At 24.3% G+C, this 22,973-nt stretch overlaps 1 pseudogene; it reads right to left on the reverse strand.

The window, feature by feature from the left end:
* LOC114405008 lies at window positions 1–17,736 on the reverse strand (annotated as a pseudogene).
* Window positions 17,737–22,973: the final 5,237 nt, after the last annotated feature.

Below are 22,973 nucleotides of genomic sequence, written 5' to 3' on the forward strand. Positions count from 1 at the left end.
TCAAATAGCACCATTATGGAGCTTCATCCTCACACTCCATATGCCTTCAACCTTGAATTTCCCAACATTCCCTAACTTGAAATGGTCGAATTCTCTATCGATTTTAAAAGTATTAAACATCTCTCGATCTTTGCAAATGTGCTTTGAGGCAGCAGAATCCATCACCCATTTTATTTTAGCAACCTCATTGTTTGCCCAAAATACATCATCTTCATCTTTAACACTTTTTACTACATTAGCTTGGGAGTTGGTGCCATCTTTGTTCATATCTCTTAATTTTTCCAAGTCCTCCTTCATTTGTTTGCACCTCACTTGCACATGATCATTCTCACTGCAATAGTAATATTGTATGTTACTCATATCTCGTTGCGGACATGATTGCAATTTTGATCTTCCTCTTGGCCCATCATGTCTTCTTGAATGATTTCTCCCTTGCTCAGACTCCACCACAACTATTTCATTGTGTTCATCATCAACATTTTCAGTTCTCATCATTCTCTCATTTTCTCTAAGAGCAGCAGTCACCTCATCCAAATTCAAAGTTGATCTTCCCACTAGCAACGTTTAAATCAAAGTTTTGAAGAACCTTAGTAGTAAGGCCAACAACAACAATGTATGCTCCTCATCAGAGAGTTTATCATCTGCATTCAACAATTGACTTACTAGTTGATCGAACTTGTTGATGTGATCATGGAAATCTCCTCCCATCTCCATTTTGAATTGATACAACTCCATCTTCAAACATAGGCGATTGGTTAGCGATTTTGACACATAGATATTCTTGAGCTTCTCCCACAAGGCCTTCGGTGTTGTCTCCTTCAATATGTTGTGTTTTATCTCGGGAGGAAGGGTTAACCAAATCGTGCTCACAGCCCTTCTTTGGATCTTAGTCCACTCGGTTTCATTTATAAAAGTCAGTCTTTCATCTTCTAACGCCTAATCAAGACCTTGCTGAACCAAAAGGTCTTGAATAGTACTCTGCCAAATCATAAAATTTATTTTTTCATCAAACAACTGTATCTCGAACCTGTGTGTTCTTGGCCATAGCTCTGATACCACTGTTAGGTAATCAACGCTCCTACAAACAAAATTACCCACACCCATAAAGGATCGTGAGAATACAACAAAGATTATACCATAGAAAAAATAATAACAAACATAAGAATTTAATGTGGTTCGACACCTCTTGCCTACGTCCACGGAACCGTTTCAAAAATATTTTTCTATCACAAAAATGATTACAAGATTGTAACTTGTCCCAAATAGTGTGTCACTCTACAAACCCAAGTGTCCCACTCAATGATTACAAGAAATGATAACATTCTCATACAAAGACACTTTTCTCTTAACAAAGTGACTATGTTTCACAATTTTTCTTCTCACACACTCTCTTCATGTGTTGTGTTTCTCCACTAATTCTCTTCTCTATTTATAGTGAAGATTGTTACCAATTATAATAAATAAGTTCTCTTGGAAGTTGAAACAACAACAACTTTCAATGCATCCATTCAACTAAGGTTCATCTAGTAAAATACAATCTTACACTTAACATTTAAGTTACCTAAACCTTAGTGATAAAAAACAAATTCTTAATATACATGCACCTTATCTTTTAACTTTAAACTCTAGAAGACTTATAATACATGTATTCACAAAAAAATTATGCAATAGAAAGAGATTTTTATTCAGATTTGAATACTTAGACTTATAATTTAGATCTAATAAAATTTACAACCCTCACTTACTGAATATATATAATCGACTTAAGATAGTTAAATCGTGGCACTTATGATAAATCGTGGCACTTATGATAAAATGGTCTTCTATTCTTCACCTGTAAACTAAATTGCACCTTTAGTTAAACTTACATCTTATTTATTCTTCATGTTACTTAATTATACTTAAAACAAAAAATGTTCTCTTTCAAAATTTGTATCCATATCTTTAATTATTAGTTTTGACTCTCTAATTATAACTAGATTCTACTGAATGTATTAGTGACAAAACTTAATGACAAAAATTTTACTTTTTGTCACTAATATTGGCATCACTAACTTTTTGGTTACGATCTTTTGAAAATTACCTATGGTGTCACTAATGCTAATTTCTTAAGTCTCTTTTATATATATATGCAATAAGTGCCTATCAGATCAAGATAAAATAAATTAATAAATAAGGCCTTAAAAGTTAACCTTTAACAGTCTTATAACTATTTAATAACTAGTCTGTGTACATGTGTAATGCACAGAATTTTTTATATATTAAACGTAAATTATAATAACTATTTAAATTATAATTTTTCATTTTTAGATATTTTTTTAATGAATTTTATAATTAAATATAGTTGATGGAGTTTAAAGAGATATTTTATAAAAAATATTGTATATTCTTATAAACATTTAATTATTAATTGATTATTTTAAATTGGGTAAAATATATATTTTTTATTGTTTGGTTAAATAATTGTCATTCCTTAACTAAATTTTTTTATAATATATATATATATATATATATATAACAATTTTTCTTTTAAAAATATTAAGTCATAACAATTTCAATTGATTATAAAAGAATATAATTTTACATCATATAGAAAGTAAATAAATAAATAAAATTATTGTGTATGATCCTTTGAATTCATATAGTGAAAATGTATTTAAAAATTATTTTATCTTGAACATAAATAAAAAGAATCTATAATAACCCACACATGATCGTTGAATTAATTAAGTTACACCTCATTGATATACATTTAACAATTTTTTTTATACATGACTACAATTCTTTATTAAATTACTTTATTTGAACAATGCCATCACCAATTCAAATTTACTTTTCAATTAAAATTTCATTACAATTATTTTTTTTCAAATTATACATAGAATAATAAAAATATGTATATTCTAGTTATATTGAGTAGAAAACAAACACTTTTTTTTTTAGAAATACAAAACAAACACTTAGAAAATTAAACACATATATTTCAATTACAAAAATTTGATATTGTTTCTTTAATTTAATACTATAGCACTAAACTTACAACAATTACATGTATTACGTCCATAAAATAATAATAAATTAAAATTGATTGTCGATAAAATAATAAAATAATAATGTATCATAAAAAGTATTATATTATTTTTTGTTAAACTTATAATATAATGTTTTAATAAAATAAATTATTTATTGTTACTCATAATAATAATAATAATATTTATAATAATAACTTGTAAATTACATCTTATATTATAATCATTCTTAGTCGGGTGTTAATGTACATTTAATATTATGCTTATTTATTTATTGACTATTAATCACTCCTATTTAATTTAATGATAAATGAAGCAATAATTAATAATTAATGAAGTACCTTTAGCTTTTTTATTTTTTTCAAATATGATATTTTTATTTTAAAAACTAAAATTGTTAATATAATAAATGAATGTATAATAATGCATGATTTTAAATATTTATTAATGATACTATTAATTATGGGTTTAAAATCAACTCTATTAAATGTCCGGCTAATTCATATGATATTATAATATAAAAAAAACTAATTAATATGATTGATTAAACAAATTGTTTAAAACATCATTATTTTGGGTAGGACCTTATTTATTATAAAAAGATCAATATAATAACGAAAAAAATGTCTAAAGCAACTTATTTTGGAGAAAAAAAAGTTTGTCAAAATTTTCTTACCTTTATATAATATAAGAGATTAATATGATTTATTAAATATAAAAAATTAATTAAAGAGAAATTTTCTACAAAGCGCCCTTATTTTGCATAGAAAAACTGCGTCAAAAGCCGGAGTATTATAAAAGTTTTCAAATTTTGATATTTTTATTTTTAAAAATTATTTTATAAATATAATAAATAAATTCAAAATAACTAGTTAATGAATACACAAATTCAAATATTTATTAATGATCCAATAAAAACTCAAGGACCTTCCCCAAAACCTTAATACTAAATGTACATTTAAAATCTACTAAATATTTAATTAATATAATCTATTCCTATAGGTAAATGTTAACTAAAAAATATGTTTAAAGCACCTTTTTTTGTTGTGGTGGTGGGAATGATACAAAAAATTTCTTACCTTAATGTAGTTAAAATATAAATAAATATTATTTATTAAACAAATATAAATAACATAGTTAAATATAAATTATCTTAAAAGCACTGTTGTTTTAGACTGAAAAATGTACCTCAAAATATTCTTACTTTAAATTATAAAATATTTTTAAATATAATATTTTAATTTTTAAAAGACTAAAATATAATTATTGTCTTCTTATTTTCTCAAATCTTTGTTTTTAATCCCCTCATTTTTAATTTAGATGTTTCATCATTTACTTTTTAAAAATTTGTGATTTTAGTTTCTCATTTTTTAATTGAGATATTTTATTTCCAACTTTTAAAAAAATTAATAATTTTAATCCTTATAACTAATGTTAAATTCTAATCTATATACTTTGTAAACATTGAAAGAAAACTATTAGTTTATTATTCACATGAGCAATGTTTTTTTAAAAATTATTTAATTATAAATATAATAAATAAATAAATAACAACCAAGTAATAAAGGCGTGAATTCAAATATTCATTAATAACATTATTAAAACTCATTATTTTTTCCCTTAATATTTAATAATAAATATGCATTTAAAATCCAATTTCTATTAAATGTTAAAGTGACTAATTAAATTTATTATATAAATAAAACAAAATATATATAAAGCAACTTATTTTGGCCAAAAAAAATATGCCAAAACTACCTTACAGTAATATATTATAAAAGACTAATATAATTTATTAAATAAATATAAAATAACTATAAATAAATTGTCTAAAAAGTTCCCTTATTTTAAGTAGAAAAAAGTGAGATAAAATATTTTTACTTTCTAATATATAAAAGCTTATTTACAATTTAAATTTATAAATATAATAAATGAATGCATAATAACTGATCAATGTTTATAAAAAAATAATCAACTAATGAATGCATAAATTCAAATATTCATTAATGATACCAATTAATGAATGAATCAATTCAATATTCAAATATTAGTAAATGAAAGCATTAAAATTAGCTATCATTCCCTCCATACTGAATAATAAATGTTCATTTAAAATTATTTTCTATTAAATATACAATTAATGAATGACACAATAAGATTTCACTATCTTTCCTCTAATACAATAATAAATGAGCATTTAAAATGTACTTTCAATTAAATATCCAACTAATTAATATAATATATTATTGTAAGTAAATGATGGCTAAAATAACTAAAAAAACATGTCCAAAACACCTTATTTGTTATTTTTTGGGGTGGAGGGAGGAATGATCCAAAACTTTCTTGCCTAAATATATTATAAATAAAAATATTATTTATTAAATAAATATAAAATTTAATTATGATATTTAAACTTTAAAAAATTAAAATTCGAAATATAATAAATAAATGCATAAAGATCAATTAATAAATGCATGCATTCAAATATTCAACACTAAAATCAATTACCTTTCCTTTAATACTTAATTTTAAATATGCATTTAAAATCTAATTTTTTTTATTAAGCATGCAATTAATTAATATAATTTATTAAATAAATGAAAAATAAAATAACTATAACGAAATGTCCAAAGCACCTTATTTGGGCCCAAAAATTGTGGCATAACTTTCTTATCTTAATATATTAAAAAAGATTAATATGCTTTATTAAATAAATATAAAATAAAATAACTTAAAAACTAAATTTTCTAAAAAGTGCTCTTATTTTGGGTAAAGATAGTGTGAAAAAACGTTCTTAATTTTTATTAAAAATATTTTAGAATCTGATTTTTTAAAATTAAATTTATAATTACATTAAATGAATGTAGAATTCAAATATTAATTAATTGCATTATTGAAATTCCCCGCTATTCCCCCAATATATAACAATAAATATGTATTTACAATTATTTTTTAAATATCCAGATGAATGTCCCTTTTAAATTTTACTATTCTTTCGTCAATACTTAAAAATAAAATGTGCATTGAAAATTTACATCTTCTTAAATATTCAATTGATAAATGAATCAATTCAATATTCAAATATTAATAAATGAAAACATTAAAATTAACTATCATTCCCTCAATACTGAATAATAAATAATAAATCTGCATTTAAATAAAAATACTATTTATTAAGTAACTATAAAATAACATAATTAAAAATAAATTATCCAAAAACGCGCCTTTATTTTGGGCAGGTCAAAGAACGTCAAAATGTTTTTATTTTATATTATAATATATTTTTAAATCTGATATTTGAATTTAAAAAATTTAAATTTATAAATATAATAAATAAATTCATAAAGACCAATTAGTAAATGCATATATTCAAATATTCAATAACATCTTTAATTTGTATGAATTTGTATATTCATTAATGAATATTTAATTAAAATAAAATTTTATTGAATATTTAATTAATGAATGACTCCTTTATAAATAGGCATTTAAAATAATTTTTATTGAACATCTATTAATTACATCATTAAAATTCTTTATCTTTCTCTTTAATACTTAATAATAAATATAAATTTAAATAATTTTTATTGAATATTCGTTAATGACATCATTAAAATGATTTATCTTTCTCTTTAATACTTAATTGTAAATATCCATTTAAAATCTACCTTTTATTAAATGTAAAATTAATTAATATAATTTATTAAGTAAATGAAAAATAAAATAAGCGTAACAAAATGTCTAAAGCACCTTATTTGGGCCCAAAAAATAGTGTGAAAAAAATGTTTTTAATTTTTATCAAAAAATATTTTTAAATATAATTTTTTTAAAAAAATTAAAATTTTAATTACATTAAATGAATGTATGCATTCAAAAATTAATTAATGACATCATTAAAATCAAATATTGTATCCCAAATACTTAATAATAAATATTCTTTTAAAATATATTTTTTAAATATCCAATAAATGAATGTCCTCTTTAAATTTTATTATTCTTTCTTCAATACATAAAAATAAATGTGCATTGAAAATCTACATCTTCTGAAATATTCAATTAATGAATTAATCAATTCAATATTCAAATATTTCTAAATAAATTATTAAAATTAACTATCCTTCCCTCAATACTAAATAATAAATATACATTTAAAATTAAATTTATATTAAATATGCAATAAATGAATGATGCCATTAAATTTCACTATCTTTCCTCGGATACTCTATAGTAAATGATCATTTAAAATACACTTTCTATTGAATATTCATCTAAGTAATATAATTTATTACTATAAATAAATGTTAACTAAAATAACTATAAAATTTTCTAAAGTAGGAATGATCCAAAACTTTCTTAACTAAATATATTATAAAATAAAAATATTATTTATTAAATAAATATAAAGTAACATAATTAAAAATAAATTATCCAAAAACACCCTTATTTTGAGCAAGAAAAAGAACGTTAAATGTTCTTACTATATATTATAATTTTCTTTAATCTAAAATTTAAATTTTTGAATATTTAAATTATAAATATAATAAATAAATTCATAATACCCAATTAATGAATGCATGAATTTGAATATTCATTAATGACATCATTAATATTTAATAATAAGTGTTTGTTTAAAATCAAATTTCTATTAAATGTCCAACAAATTAATTAAATTTATTAAATAAATGTATTCATTCAAATATTAATTAATGACACCATTAAAATCAATTATTTTTCCCGCAATACTTAATAATAAATATGTATTTAAAATAATTTTTTATTTAATTAATGAATGACTCCTTTATAAATATCTATTTAAAATAATGTTTTATTGAATATTCGTTAATGGCATCATTAAAATTATTTATCTTTCCCTTTAATACTTAATTGTAAATATGCATTTAAAATCTATATATTTATTAAATTTCCAATTAATTAATATTATCTATTAAATAAATGAAAAATAAAATAGCTATAACAAAATGTCTAATGCCTCTATTTTAAATTCTATTATTCTTTCTTTAATACTTAGTAGTAAATGTTCATTTAAAATCTACATCTTATTAAATATCCAATTAATGAATGAATCAATTCAAATATACAAATATTAATTAACAAAAACATTAAATTTGGCTACTCTTCCCTCATTAATAAATAATAAATGCTATTTAAATTTAATTTTCTATTAAATGTGAAATAAATGAATGAAACCATTAAATTTCACTGTCTTTCATCTCATACTTAGTACTAATAATAAATGTACATTTAAGATTCACTTTCTATTAAATATCCAACTTATTAATATAATTTATTCATATATGTAAATCTTAAGAACTAACTTAAAAAAAGTCTAAAGCATCTTCTTTGTTTTCTTGGAGGGGGAGGAACCATAAAAAAAATCTTATTTAAATATATTATAAAATAGAAATATTATTTATTAAATAAATATAAAATAACATAATTAAAAATAAGTTATGTGAAATAGCACCCTTGTTTTGGACAGGAAAAAATATGTCAAAATTATTTTTAATTTATACTATAAAACATTTTAAATTTTGATATTTTAATTTTTAAAAACTAAAATTGAAAATATAATAAATGAATGCATAACAATCAATTAATGAATGCATGAATTCAAATATTCATTGACATCATTAACATCTACTATCTTTCCCTTATTACTTAATTATAAATGTGAATTTATAATTTTTTTTATTAAAAGTCCAACTAATTAATATAACTTATTAAATAAATAAAAAATAAATGTGGCACAATTCTCTTATCTAAATATGCTAGAAAAGATTAATAATATTTTTAAATAAATAAAAAATAAATGTGACAAAATTTAAATACCTTAATATATTTAAAATATAAATACGATTTATTAAATAAATATAAAATAAAATAATTAAAAATAAGTTATCAGAAATAGAGTCCTTTTTTGTGCAGGAAAAAATACGTTAAAATATTTTAATTCTATATTATAAAATCTTTTAAAATATGATATTTTAATATTTTAAAATAAAAATATAAATAAAACAAATGAATGAATAACAACCAATAAATTAATGCATGAATTCAAATATTCATTAATAACACCATTAAAATCAATTATTGTTAGCCCAACACTTAATAATAAATATTCATTTAAAATCAATTTTTATTGAATCTCCAATTAATGAATGATCCCTTTAAATTTCATTATTTTTCTTCAATACTTAATAGTAAATGTGCATTTAAAATTCACACCTTATTAAATATCTAATGAATGAATCAATTCAATATTTATATATTAGTTAATGAAACCATTAAAATTGATTATCCTTCTCTCATATTTGAATAATAATTGTATTTTTAAAATTAATTTTCTATTAAATATGCAATAATGAATGACATCATTAAATTTCACTATCTTTCCTCTAGTTTTTAATAATAAATATTTATTTAAAATTAAATTTTTATTAATTATTCAGCTAATTAATATAATTTATTCATGTAAGTAAATGTTAAATAACTAACTAAAAAAATTGTCTAAAGCACCTTATTTGTTTTTTATGGAGGGGAGAGGAATGATAAAAAACTTTCTTACCTATATATTTTACAAAATGTAAATATTGTTTACCAGATAAATATAAAATAAAATAATTAAAAACAAATTATCAGAAATTGAGTCCCTGTTTTGAGTAGGAAAAAGTACGTTCAAATGTTTTTACTTTATACTATAATTTTTTTAAAATCTTATATTTTATTTTAATTAAATATATAAATATAATAAATGAATAAATGTGCTTAATAACTAATTAATGAATGTATGATTTCAAATATTTATTAATAACGCCATTAAAACTCATTATCTTTCGGTTAATACTTAATTATAAATGTGAATTTAAAATCTATTTTTTTATTAAATGTCCATCTAATTAATATAATTTATTAAATAAATTAAAAATAAAATAATTATAACAAAATGTCTAAAACATCTTATTTGGGCCCAAAAATGTCACACAACTTCTTTATCTTAATATGTTAGAAAAGATTAATATGTTTTATTAAATAAATATAAAATAAAATAATTGAAAAGAAATTGTCTAAAAAGTTTTCTTATTTTGAGTAGAAAAAGTGTGAAAAACTATTTCTTGCTTTGTATTAAAAAAAATTCAAATTTGATTTTTTAAAATAAATTTATAATTACATTAAATGAATGTACGAATTCAAATATTAATTAATGACACCGTTAAATCAACTATTATTTATCCAAAACTTAATAATAAATTAATTTTTATTGAATATCCAATTAATTAATGACCCCTTTAAATTACACTATTCTTCCTTCAATACTTAATAATAAATGTATATTTAAATTCACATCTTATTAAATATTTAATTAATTAATTAATTCAAATATTAGTTAATGAAATCATTAAAATTGACTATCATTCTCTCAATACTAAATAATAAATTTGCATTTAAATTAATTTTTTTATTAAATATGAAACTAATGAATGACATCATTAAATTTCACTATCTTTCCTCCTATTCTTAATAGCAACGAGCATTTAAAATTCACTATCTATTAAATATTCAACTAATTAATATAAGTTATTCCATTAACTAAAATTAATGTCTAAAGAACTTTTTTGTGGGGGATGATGGAAAACTTTCTTATCTTAATATATTACAAAATATAAATATTATTTATTAAATAAATATAAAATACCATAATTAAAAACAATTATAAAAAAAAGCACCTTATTTTTGGATAGGAAAAGACAAGTAAAAAATGTTGTTACTTTATATTATAAAATAATTTTAAAACTAATATTTTAATTTTTGGAAAGTAAAATTATAAATATAATAAATAAATACATGACAATCAATTAATGAATGCATGAACTCAAATATTCATTAATGACATTTATAAAACCCTTTATCTTTTCCTTAATATTTAATAATAAGTGCGCATTTAAAATCCAATTTCCATTAAATGTCCAACTAATTAATTAAATTTATTAAATAAATAAAAATAGCTAAACCAAAATGTATAAAGCAAGTTATTTTGGGGAAAAAACGTGCCAAAACTTTCTTACCGTAATATATTATACAAGATTAATATAATTTATTAAATAAATATAAAATAACTAAAAATAAATTGTCTAAAATGATTTCTTATTTTAAGTAGAAAAAAAGTGTGAAAAAATGTTTTTTTTTTGTAATATAGAAAAACTTCTTTAAATTTGATAGTTTTATTTCTAAAAAAATACAATTATAAATATAATAAATAAGGGCATAATAACCAATTAATGTTTGTAAGAAAATAATCAATTAATGAATGAATAAATTCAAATATTCATTAGTGACACCATTAAAATTAATTATCTTTCCCCTAATACTTAATAATAAATATACATTTAAAATTCACTTTTCTATTAATTAATAAAATTTATTAAATAAATGAAAAATAAAAATAACTAAAAAAATACCTAAACCCTCTTATTTTGGGCCCAAAGAAATGTGTCAAAAACTAATATATTATAAAATGTCAATATGATTTGTTAAATAAATATAATATAAAATAATTAAAAACAATTTTTCTAAAAGGGCCCTTATATTATGGGTAGCAAAAGGTGTGAAAAATGTTTTTACTTTTTATTATAAGTTTTTTAAAGTATGATATTTTATTTAATTAAATTTATAAATATAATAAATGAATGTATGTCATAACAACTAATTAATGAATATATGAATTCAAATATTTATTAATGACACCATTAAAACCCGTTGTCTTTCCCTTGATAGTTAATTATAAATGAGTATTTAAAATCTACTCTTTATTAAATGTCCAACTAATTAATAAAATTTATTAAATAAATAAAAATAAAAATAACTATAACAAAATGTCTAAAACACCTTATTTGGGCCCAAATAATATGGCACAACTTTCTTATCTTAATATGTTAGAAAGATTAATATGCTTTATTAAATAAATATAAAATAAAATAATTTAAAATAAATTGTCAAACAAGTACTCTTATTTTGGGTAGAAAAAGTGAGAAAAAATGTTCTTACCTTGTATTAATTTTTTTTAAATATGATTTTTAAAAATTAAAATTTTAATTACATTAAATGAATGTATGAATTTAAACATTAGTTAATGACACCATTAAATTCCACTACAATTCCGGTGTATTTAAAATGTACATCTTATTAAATATGCAATGAATGAATCAATTCAAATATTATTTAATGAAAACATTAAAATTAATTATCTTTCCCTCCTTATTGAATAATAAATTCCCATTTAAAATTAATTTTCTATTAAATGTGCAATTAATGAATGATACCATTAAATTTTACTATCTTTCTTACAATAAATTTGCATTTAAAATTCATTTTCTTATAAATATTCAATTAATGAATTTAAATGTTATTTAACAACACCATTAGAATTCATTATGGTTCCTTGCAATACAAATGTGCATTTAAAATCAAATTTCTATAAAATATCCCATTAGTCAATGACACCATTAAATTTCACTATCCTTCCTCCAATACTTAATAATGAATGTGCATTTTAAATTCAATATATATTAAATATTCAATTAATGAAAGAATGAATTCAAATATTAGTTAATGACACCAATTCTTCTTCCAATACTTATTAATAATAAATGTGTATTTAAAATTCAATTTCTACTAAATATTAAATTGATGAAAGAATGAGTTTGAATATTAGTTAATGACATCAATAAAATTCACTATTTTTCTTTCAATACTTAATAATAAATGTGTATTTAAAATATATTCTCTATTAAATATCCAATTAATGAATGCATGAATTCAACTATTAATTTATGAAACCAATAAAACTCACTATTCTTTCCTTCATACTTAATAATAAATGTGTATTTAAAATTCATTTTCAATTAGATATCCTATTAATTATAGAATGAATTCAAATATTAGTTAATGACACCTCTAAAATTCACTATTTTTCTCCCAATACTTAATAATAAATATGAATTTAAAATATATTTTCTATTAAATATCCATTTAATGAATGCATGAATTCAATTATTAATTAATAACATCATTAAAATTCATTATCTTTCATCCAATACTTAATAATAAGTGTGCATTTAAAATTCACCTTTTCATTAAATATCAAATTAATAAATGCATGAATTCAAATATTATTTAATGACACCATTAAAATTTACTAGCCTTCCTCCAATACCTAATAATGAATGTGCATTTAAAATTTATTTTCTATTAAATATCTAACTAATTAATACTCCATCTAATCTCGAATAAGGAACAAATATCATTTTTTTTAATCTCAAATATAAGTAAAACTCAATTAACGTAATTTAATGAGACTATCCTCAAAATATCATTCATTTAATAAGATCAAAGACTTTTTTTATGCTTGATATCAAGTTCCAATGTGGGGTAATTTAGGGAAAATGTTATTTTTTAATTCAAAATGACATAATCTAATAAATAAATTCATAATAATCAATTAATAAATGCATGAATTTGAAAATTAATTCATAATGACATCATTAAAACCCATTATCCTTCACCTAATACTTAATAATTAGGGCTAGCAAAATGGTTCTAGCCTAATGGACCAGCTCGACCGACCCACGTCTAGGGCCAGACCAAGCTTCAAAAAAGATAGTCCAAATAGAGACGAGCCTTTTTGGCTCGACGGACCAAATGTTCTATTTGTTTGAACTTGATAAGATGGGACTTATGCTGGTGTGAGAATTCTATCATAAGCTTAGATTGACAGATTTTCAAATAGTTATTTTGATCGGTAGATTGGCAGATTTCTATCACGATTGATAAATGATAACTAATTGTAATTTCACTAATTTGTAATTGGCTATAGCCTTAATTGATTGGCATATTACTATCATTAAGTATTAAGAAGTTGTATTTGTTTTATTCTTAAATATAACAAATATGATATTTTAAAATTTGTATATAGAATTGTTACTTTAATTTTTTTTATCCTTATATCCAAAATCTGATTGGCCCCTCTTTTTTTTATCCATATATATAATTTCTCTTTTTTAGTCTATATATACTTTCTTTTTCCAGTGATGGGTATATAATATTGTTAAATCATTACCCAAATATATTTTTTCCTTTTATATTTTTTTAACAAAGAATCTTTATTTTTTATTTTTTGTTATTCATTGTTAAATTAGTTTGAATAGACCTGGTGGCCCAGTAGCTTGATGTAGGGCTGGATTGGACCTAAGAAATCCTAGCTCACCACTACTACATAAAAGGGCTTTAACATCAGTTATTTAGGAGTTTCAAAATCAATTTTAAAACTAATGTTGAAACGACCGTCGTTGAAAGTAAGCACTTTCAACATCGATTTTTAAAATTGATGTTTGTAATCATTATCTATATCAGTTTTGGCTAAAACTTATGTAGAAATGTGACAAACATTATGTATTATGAAACACTTTCTACATTGATTTTGAAGAAACCGATGTTGAAAGCGATATACAACATCAATTTTGGCCAAAACTAATATAGAAAGTGTCTTTTTTATAACATTGATTTTGGCAAAAAAAATGATATAGAAAGTGTCTTTACAACATCGATTTTGGTCAAAACCGATGTTGTAAAGGCACTTTTAACATTGGTTTTAGACCAACCAATGTTTGTTGCAAATAATAATAATAATAATAACAACAACAACAATAATAATAATAATTGTAGATCAAAGAATCAATCACTACACCAGTAAGTAGCTACATGCTAAAATAATACAAGCAAGAACCTAAATTTTAATTGCTAATTAGTGAACACAAAATGCCATACTAGAAAGTTGTTAGAAAATCATCTAGATCTAAATCTAGTATAATAACAAGTTTTAAATGCATATATTACAGATATGTATGCATTTACCAGGTCATGGTATACATTTGCATCTTCAGTAGCCTTTATAACCTCTAAGAAATGAGTTGAATCATCTACACGAATGAATGACTCAATTGCATCACTCACTAAGCCTTTGTTAAGTAGTGCTTTAGCCACTTGGCGCCAAACAACATCTTCTTCGACCTAGAAAGCAAACTCCACAGCACAATCAATAGTATAGAGGTTATATAGTAGGACATTAACAGCCTAAACATTCAAATTAAATTTCTTGAAAATAGAAAATGCCTCTTTATATAGTTGTGCTTCCACAACCACTTACCCTACTGTAGACCTATCAAAGTTGTCCAACCTATTTTTGTAATCCATAACTCTAGAAGGATCTGCCTTGATTGCAGTAAGGATCAACAAATTTTGCATATTGAAGTTTCCACTAAAAGAAAAATTTTGTAGCACAATCTTTTCAAGAAGCTCAATCAACTCGTGAGGAAGATTAGCAGTCATAAAACCTTTCACCGCAGTTAAAACTTGATTAAGACTCTTGCTTTCAGGCAAAGTAGTAGACACCACTTGATCAATCAACTATCATCTAAACTCATTCTCAAGATTAAGAACTTTCTCCGAGAGGTCGGAGTCCATCCTTTCAACAAAATATGACACAAACATTAGAAAATAACATGAGTGTCTCATACTAGCATCAATGACTACTTTCTATTGAAGCTCACAGTACACTCCTTGCTTGGAGTTTGAACAATGAGTTTTTATTAGTAACATTAATAAGCTTATCATCACAAAGCCCTCTTTGATAAGCAACAACAGAAAGGGTCGGATCCTATTTTTCACAATATTTACCAACAACATGAGAATCATAGTATGGGTTGGTTTTGAGAAAATGCTCAGGATTGTTGTTGCTGTCAATAATGATTTTACCCAGGGCATTATGTACATGTACATCTTGGATTCCTTCACTTACAAGATGCTCCAAGAATTGAGTAAGCAAGCGGAGACGATTCCTATGCATAAAAAATTAAATGAGAAATAAACATGGCAATGACAGTGGAGATGAAAGCTAGAGAGAAAACTAGCACACCTCTTCTCACATTCTTCAACTAAAGGCTTATTTGGTAGGAGAGAACAAACTGAAAGTACAAGACCTTTAATAAAATCTCTAGGGCATTCATCATCTAACAACTCTCCTACTACTAGAGAAGCATTTCCAGGATTGACCTAAAAACAAGAAGTTCAAAGTTTAGGTCACAGTTTTAAGACTTTCCAAGAATGATTTGAAGCACACCTATATGATACAAGGATCACAAAAATCAAACACAAACCCTGAAAAAAAAAGTTACCTTTTGAACATAACCTTCAATATAGCGAAGCATGTTGCTAGTATAAAGATAATGTGTGAGATTCGAAACATAGCCAAAATGATCGCACACATTAATCAATGGACGTGCATCTGGAAGCTTGTCCTCCATAAGAAAATTATGTCTTCTCCACATCATAAAACTTTGATTCTCTAGTTACATGCTTTACCTCCTTAATTTGTCTAGTTTTAGCAGTGGCCTCAATGTACTTGAAGTGAATATTAGAATCCTCACTTTACAAGACAAAACAAATTTTTTTACAATAATTGAAAAAAAAGTGAAGCAGACCAACTAGTGAACCGATGTCATGTTCACTCTCTAATAAGAAACAAATACATGGAGCTCAAGTATGAACCAAGAAAAAGTATAGTCCTTCATAGGATTTGAATTGCTCAAAGAGTTTAATGCATGCATCAACACCCAATTGCTCAAAATATTCCTTAGCAGTCTGTAAATCATGTACTAGTAAAATATTTTAATCACAACACCAACATTTTTATGATTCTACTAAACTAAAAAAAAAAATACTTGCTTAGAATATATCAGGATCTTATCAAATTCCCTCCTCTCTGCAAAAGTTGCAACAACTTTCGGTGTGGCTCTAGCTTTGATATAAATTTTCAATGCAAGGTCATTATGCACTGCCTGCATTATATGTAAGCCTAAAAACAATTGTGAAAATAAAGGATAGAAGTGCAAAACACAAATCAGGGAACAGAGAGTGAGTTTCGTTAAAAGGAATTGACAATTTGGATTTTCCTTCCCTAAAGGCTCAAACTATCCATGAAATAAAACTAAAAAATAAGTTCATATGAAAAAGAGAAAACAATTTAAATTTTGTTAAGACCTTCACAAGGTCACCAAGCTCCTCACTGCATTCAAGTTTATCCTCTACTAGCCAATTTTCCAAGAGATTCTTTTTGTTCTAATTTACATCAAATCATGAGAGTTCTAGTGACTCAAAAACATTGTGTTTTCCCATGGTTAATAGAGTTCCAAAGTGTTGCAACAGCAGTGGCGTTTGCCCAACTTGCACAGGTACACTCTGAAAGCAAATTAATAAAGGCAACTCAAGAACTTGAGATAGACAACATATTAACATATTAATGTGGTAGTCATTAGGCTCACCCTAAATTAAATGCATTGACTTAACAATACCAACAAATATGAATGGATTAGTATGTGTGATGCGTAGATACCTAAAATTTAGCAACAATGTCAAGAGTATGATGTGGCGATTGTGCAGCAAGCTCCGCAGCTTCCTTATAGTTGGTGTAAGCAAATAATTCTTGAAAACGCTTAACAACCTAAGAAAAAAAGAAACATAACAATAATTATAGGTACAAAACAACAAATGTAAAAGTTGAAAAGAAAAACTTCGTCTAGAGATTAAGTGACATTGAGTTAAACTCAACTGAATTCTAAACACATACCTTAGACATCTTTAATGGAGGATCTTGCACTCAAAATTGATTCTTGCCAAGATCCAGCACTAGAGATGCAATTGGGATCTCCATAGTGTAAAAACATATTAAAGAAGATTCATGAAGAACCTTATTGCTTTCAAAAACAAATAATTTTTTAATGGCTATTGACCTATCGTGTAATGGATTTAAGAGGGAAGGCAACAAACTGAAGAGACAAAGGAAGAATAACATATGAAAATCAAATCTTGTCCAAACAACAATAATTCTCATCCAACAAAAGAATCAAAATAATAAATGAAAAATTAAAATAATACATTAAAAAATCCAAGCAATTCCCCCAAACCTTCAATTCTCAGACTTCCAGTGGCTTTAAGGTAGTCGTAGTGGTCACTGCTGAAAATCTTCAAACACCAGAAGGTTTCGAATCTAAGATAGTGGCATATTGCGACCTTGTTCTCTTTATTGTGTTGTTCTCTTCTCTCTGAGAGCGAGACACACAGAGGTTCCAGATCTAGATTCATGCCGCCATAGATGAGGCATTTTGCTTGTAGGAATGAAGCCAATCTAAAGAGGCGTTGTCGATAGAAGCCACTCAACAGATCCAACATTATCTCAAGTCAAGAAAAGAATCAAGACAGAGAGAAGGGTGTAGAGGGTGAGTTGCATGGTAGGGGCAGTAGAAAGAAGGTCGAAAATGAATTAAAAGAGGGTGAGGGCAGTGATGTGGGAGGAAGACACAAGGGAGGGTTTGTGTGGGAGGAAGATGAACGAAGGAGGGTGGGGGTGAAGTGGGTTTGAAGGGAGGTTTCAAGAAAGAGACATGATTCAAAGTAAGAGAGGGGGTTTCGAGATAGAGAAAGGGTTTTTTTTTTTAAAGACCTCAACATCGGTTTTTTAAAAGCCGATCTTGTCTATGTACTCACATCAATTTTTGAAAAACCGATGTTAAAATAGGAATCTTCAAATTAGTTTTTAAAAAACCAATGTTAAGTGAATATTTACAACATCGATTTTTTTAAAAAACTAATGTTAAAATCGTCCTGTTAACGTCGATTTTTTTAGAACCGATATTAATGATGACATTTTATTTACAAAAATACCACCGCATATTTTGAAACATCGATTTTCATCAAAACTGATGTTAACATAAAGTTGTTAAAACCTATTTTTGTAGTAGTGTGCAAGAATATGGATCAAGCTTGAATCAATTTGATTACACTATTTGACCTGGCCAGTCCGGTCCATCCCGTCCATTTTGCCAACCCCATTAATAATAAATATGCACTTGAAATGCATTTTGTATCAAATGTCTAACGAATTAATATACAAAATTTATCAAATAAATGAAAAATAAAATAACTAAATATTATTTTTAAGGAACCCCTTATACATATTCTTAATGACTTGAATATATATCGGTAACACTTTTTTTCCTCTTTGATGAATTCCAAAATACCTTCTCTTAATAATTATTTTATGCCTTAATTTTCAAATCAATAAATGAGAGTAAGATATACTTAAATAATTATTAAAATGATATTATTACATAAAATATAATCTTCACGTATTAGCCTCTTTCTACTAATAAAAAATATTAGCCTCATTCTGTTGTTTTACTGTCATCTCATAAGAATAATTTTCCTATTTTTTTTTCATAAATTAAGTCATAATTAATTTATTTTTTGCATAATAATTTCTCAACTAATACATTTAAATATATGATTTTACTAACTAGTGTCCTTAAAATATTGGTTAAATAATTAAAATGAAAAAATATTTATTATAAATATCGTAAAAAAAATATCATAAACAATACACTTTTTTACGTATTTCAATACAAATATTTTTCTTTCTTGTTTTTTAATCAACACTTGTTAATATTTTTTTTATATGTAGGTTTGTTTTATAACCACTGCCTATCAGCCTTTAATGAGTATTTTTAGTTTTATCTTTAATGTCTAACGGTCATAATTAATTTATCTTTTTAATGTGTACATTTATACTTGTCACATTCATTACTATTTTTCTAAACATAGATCTCAGGTTATTATTTATATTAATTTCTCTTTCCGAGAAATGCTTTTTTTTTTTTCCTTCAAACTTCTATAATATTATCATAACAATGAATTTCAATTTAATGTAATTTTTCATTAATCTGTTCATGCGATGTATGCATGAGAATCTGATATTATCAAACGTAAGGCTTGGTGGTTAATGGTATACATAAAATAAAAATTGAGCATAAAGTCACTTGAATTATTGAATAGTTGTGTACGTATAAAAGAAAAGGAAGAAAGACACAGAAATCTTGTGAGAACAAATAGGTGTTCTAAGATTCCATAATGGAAAATTGGAAATCATCAAAAGACTTGTATATCCATAATTTCGTTGCCCTCCGATAGCCTACACCTAGTCTAGTGCTTCTCTAGGACTACGACTATAAGTAGGAGTAGCAGTTCTATAATACTACTAGCAATGTTTATTATAGAATAAATTACTATCTTAATTTAGCATTAAAAAAATACTAATTAATTTTTAAAAGTTGCATGTAAATATAATACATTTTAGTTCTTTATTTATTTAATAATTTTCATATCAATTTAAATTATTAAAAATTTCCAAATATTCACTTTTAAGTAACTAGTTGTGTATTAAAAAAATACAAAATATAATTAAAGAATAAAAGTGTCTTATATCAATAATTTCAATAAAATACTTGATAATATTTTTTCTTTAGAAACTAAAATGGACCGACTTTTTTTGTGCGTGGGCTATTCTGAGTTGGATGTTTTCTTATTTTATGCTTTGTAATTTCTGTGGCATATGACTTTTCATTTCTCCTGATGTAGCCGTATGGCCAATCATCGTGCCAATGCGAACCTAATATAGATATTCATAATTTCACACTCTCCATAAAATAGCTTAACTTCTCTAAGAAAGATAAATAACTTTACAAAATTAACTTTATTTTTGTTATCAACTATTTTTCTATATTTTATTTTGTATTTAAAGTTTATATAAAATACTTTTATTCATATATATTTTCATATAATGATTTAAATGTTGTGTTCTTTCTTTCCTTTGATTGTTAAATCATTTCGGTTCTAGCAATTAGTTAGTTGTTGTTTTTTACACATAATTGCTTAGTTGCTGTGAAGCACCCTTTGTATAAAAAAAGAGAGAAGAGAATTGAGCTTTTAATAATACTCGTCAGTTTGTTGATTCTGTTAAAACTAATCAATGCATTTAATTTGTAAGGTTTTGTTTAATTTTCTTTATAACATGTCTTTGTTGATAAGAATAAATATTATCATACGTCCTATCTAGACAATTATGCATCTCACTAACATTTTAATGTAAGAATAAAGGTTTTTTCATTCCACTATTTTTTTAGACAATCATATTGTCCTACATATGAGAGCAAAAGTAAAGAGACAAAGACCGAGAGAGGAGGGGGCCCCCTCTGGAAAAGTGGCATTTTACGACGGTTAAATTGGGTATTTTACAACGGTTTTGAACCGTTGTGTATACAAGCATCGTAAAATACCAAAAAAATACTACGTTAGTTCTCAAAAACCGTCGTTGTAAATTAAACTTTCTACAACGGTTAGTTTATAATCGTCTTTGAAAGTATTCAAAATCTAAGACGGTTATTTGGATAACCGTCTTAGTATACCTAATAAAAAACAACATTTTAAGACGGTTATTTGGATAACCGCCTTAATTTTGAACGACATTCTACATCGGTTTAGTAACAACCGTCGTAGATTCTCGACATATACTAAGACGGGTAATAAAAGAACCGTTGTAGTATTCATATTTTTTTTTTGTGAACTTTTTTGTATTTATTTATTTATTTTGCTCTTAACACTAATCCTTACTCAAAGAAATAGACAATATTTTGTGCACACACAGATTAACCTCCAATTTGCCTAAATTTCCAATGGAGAAAGCAAAGTCATCGATTGAACAAATTCAGCCTCCTACTTATGGAAACTTGGTAACCATTCTTAGCATTGACGGGGTGGCATTAGGGGCATCATCCCCGCTACCATTATTGATTTCCTAGAATCTCAGCTTCAGGTTTATCATCTAATGCTAAATCCTATGCCTAATTAACTAGCTAACTACACAAGTATTATTATTCATCTTCTAATTAATCATCACTGATGAGCTATATTTTTTTTCAATTAACAAAGCCATGCATGTCATAATACTAATCCTATAGTAAGTATGCCATTCATGTGGAACCATAATATATGTCAACATGATAAATATACATAGTATTGAAAGAGTAATTACATTATATTAGCAAAAGTAGTGAAATACCTACATGATGTCGTTAGAGAGAAACTTGGAGACACTCACCAATGTTGTCATTCCCACCTTCAACATCAAGTCTTTGCAACCTATCATTTTCTCATCTTATCAGGTTAACTTTTGAAATGAATTAACATAAATAAAAAGGTGAGAAAAATTCTAATAATAAGATTTGTCATGAAACAATCCTATTAAAAAAATATAAAACCAGATTATGGAAACAAACCTACCAGCAACCTAGGAGCACCCCTGTTGAAGTCAAAACAATCCTATCCAAAACAATTTTCAAAGGGCAGAGTGTTGCGACAATAGCTTCCATAGAAGATCCTTCAGCAAAAAGAAGGTTGAAGCAGCACAGACAGTTTAAAGTGCAAAGATATAGATCAGTGAATGAATCAGAATTTTGTTATGACTGTCAAGCTATGTGTTGATCCAACAATAGCTTACCTTTATCAAAATACAGATTAAAAACATTTTTTGACAGCCTCCCTGTGGCATACAAACCGTGCATGTGTTATATGAATACCACACGCTGAATACTAGTCATAGGTGCGTATACAGAAATTACGAGCAACAAGTTACATGAGTAAGCATCAATATTCTGCCAAAACCTGCTTCTTTGTAAGCTGGCCAAGCAAAGAATGATCCAATAAAATATTGATTCTCAATATAAATAAAATTTTTATTTTTTTATTTTTGTTCTTGTAATTTTTTTTTATTTTAGTTCTTACAAAATATGTTTATTTTGTTTGTTATCTAAAATATTAAAGGAAAAAACAAAACAAATCTATTTTATAAGAACTAGAATGAAAAAATAAATTTATAAAAACAAGAAAAAATTAAATTAGATAAACTAAAAAGATATTTAAACATAAAAATATCATTATTCTTTAAAAAAATCATTATTCTTTAAACATAAATTTGTTATCACG

This window comes from Glycine soja, chromosome 3 (assembly GCF_004193775.1).
Source record: "Glycine soja cultivar W05 chromosome 3, ASM419377v2, whole genome shotgun sequence".
Lineage (NCBI taxonomy): Eukaryota > Viridiplantae > Streptophyta > Magnoliopsida > Fabales > Fabaceae > Glycine > Glycine soja.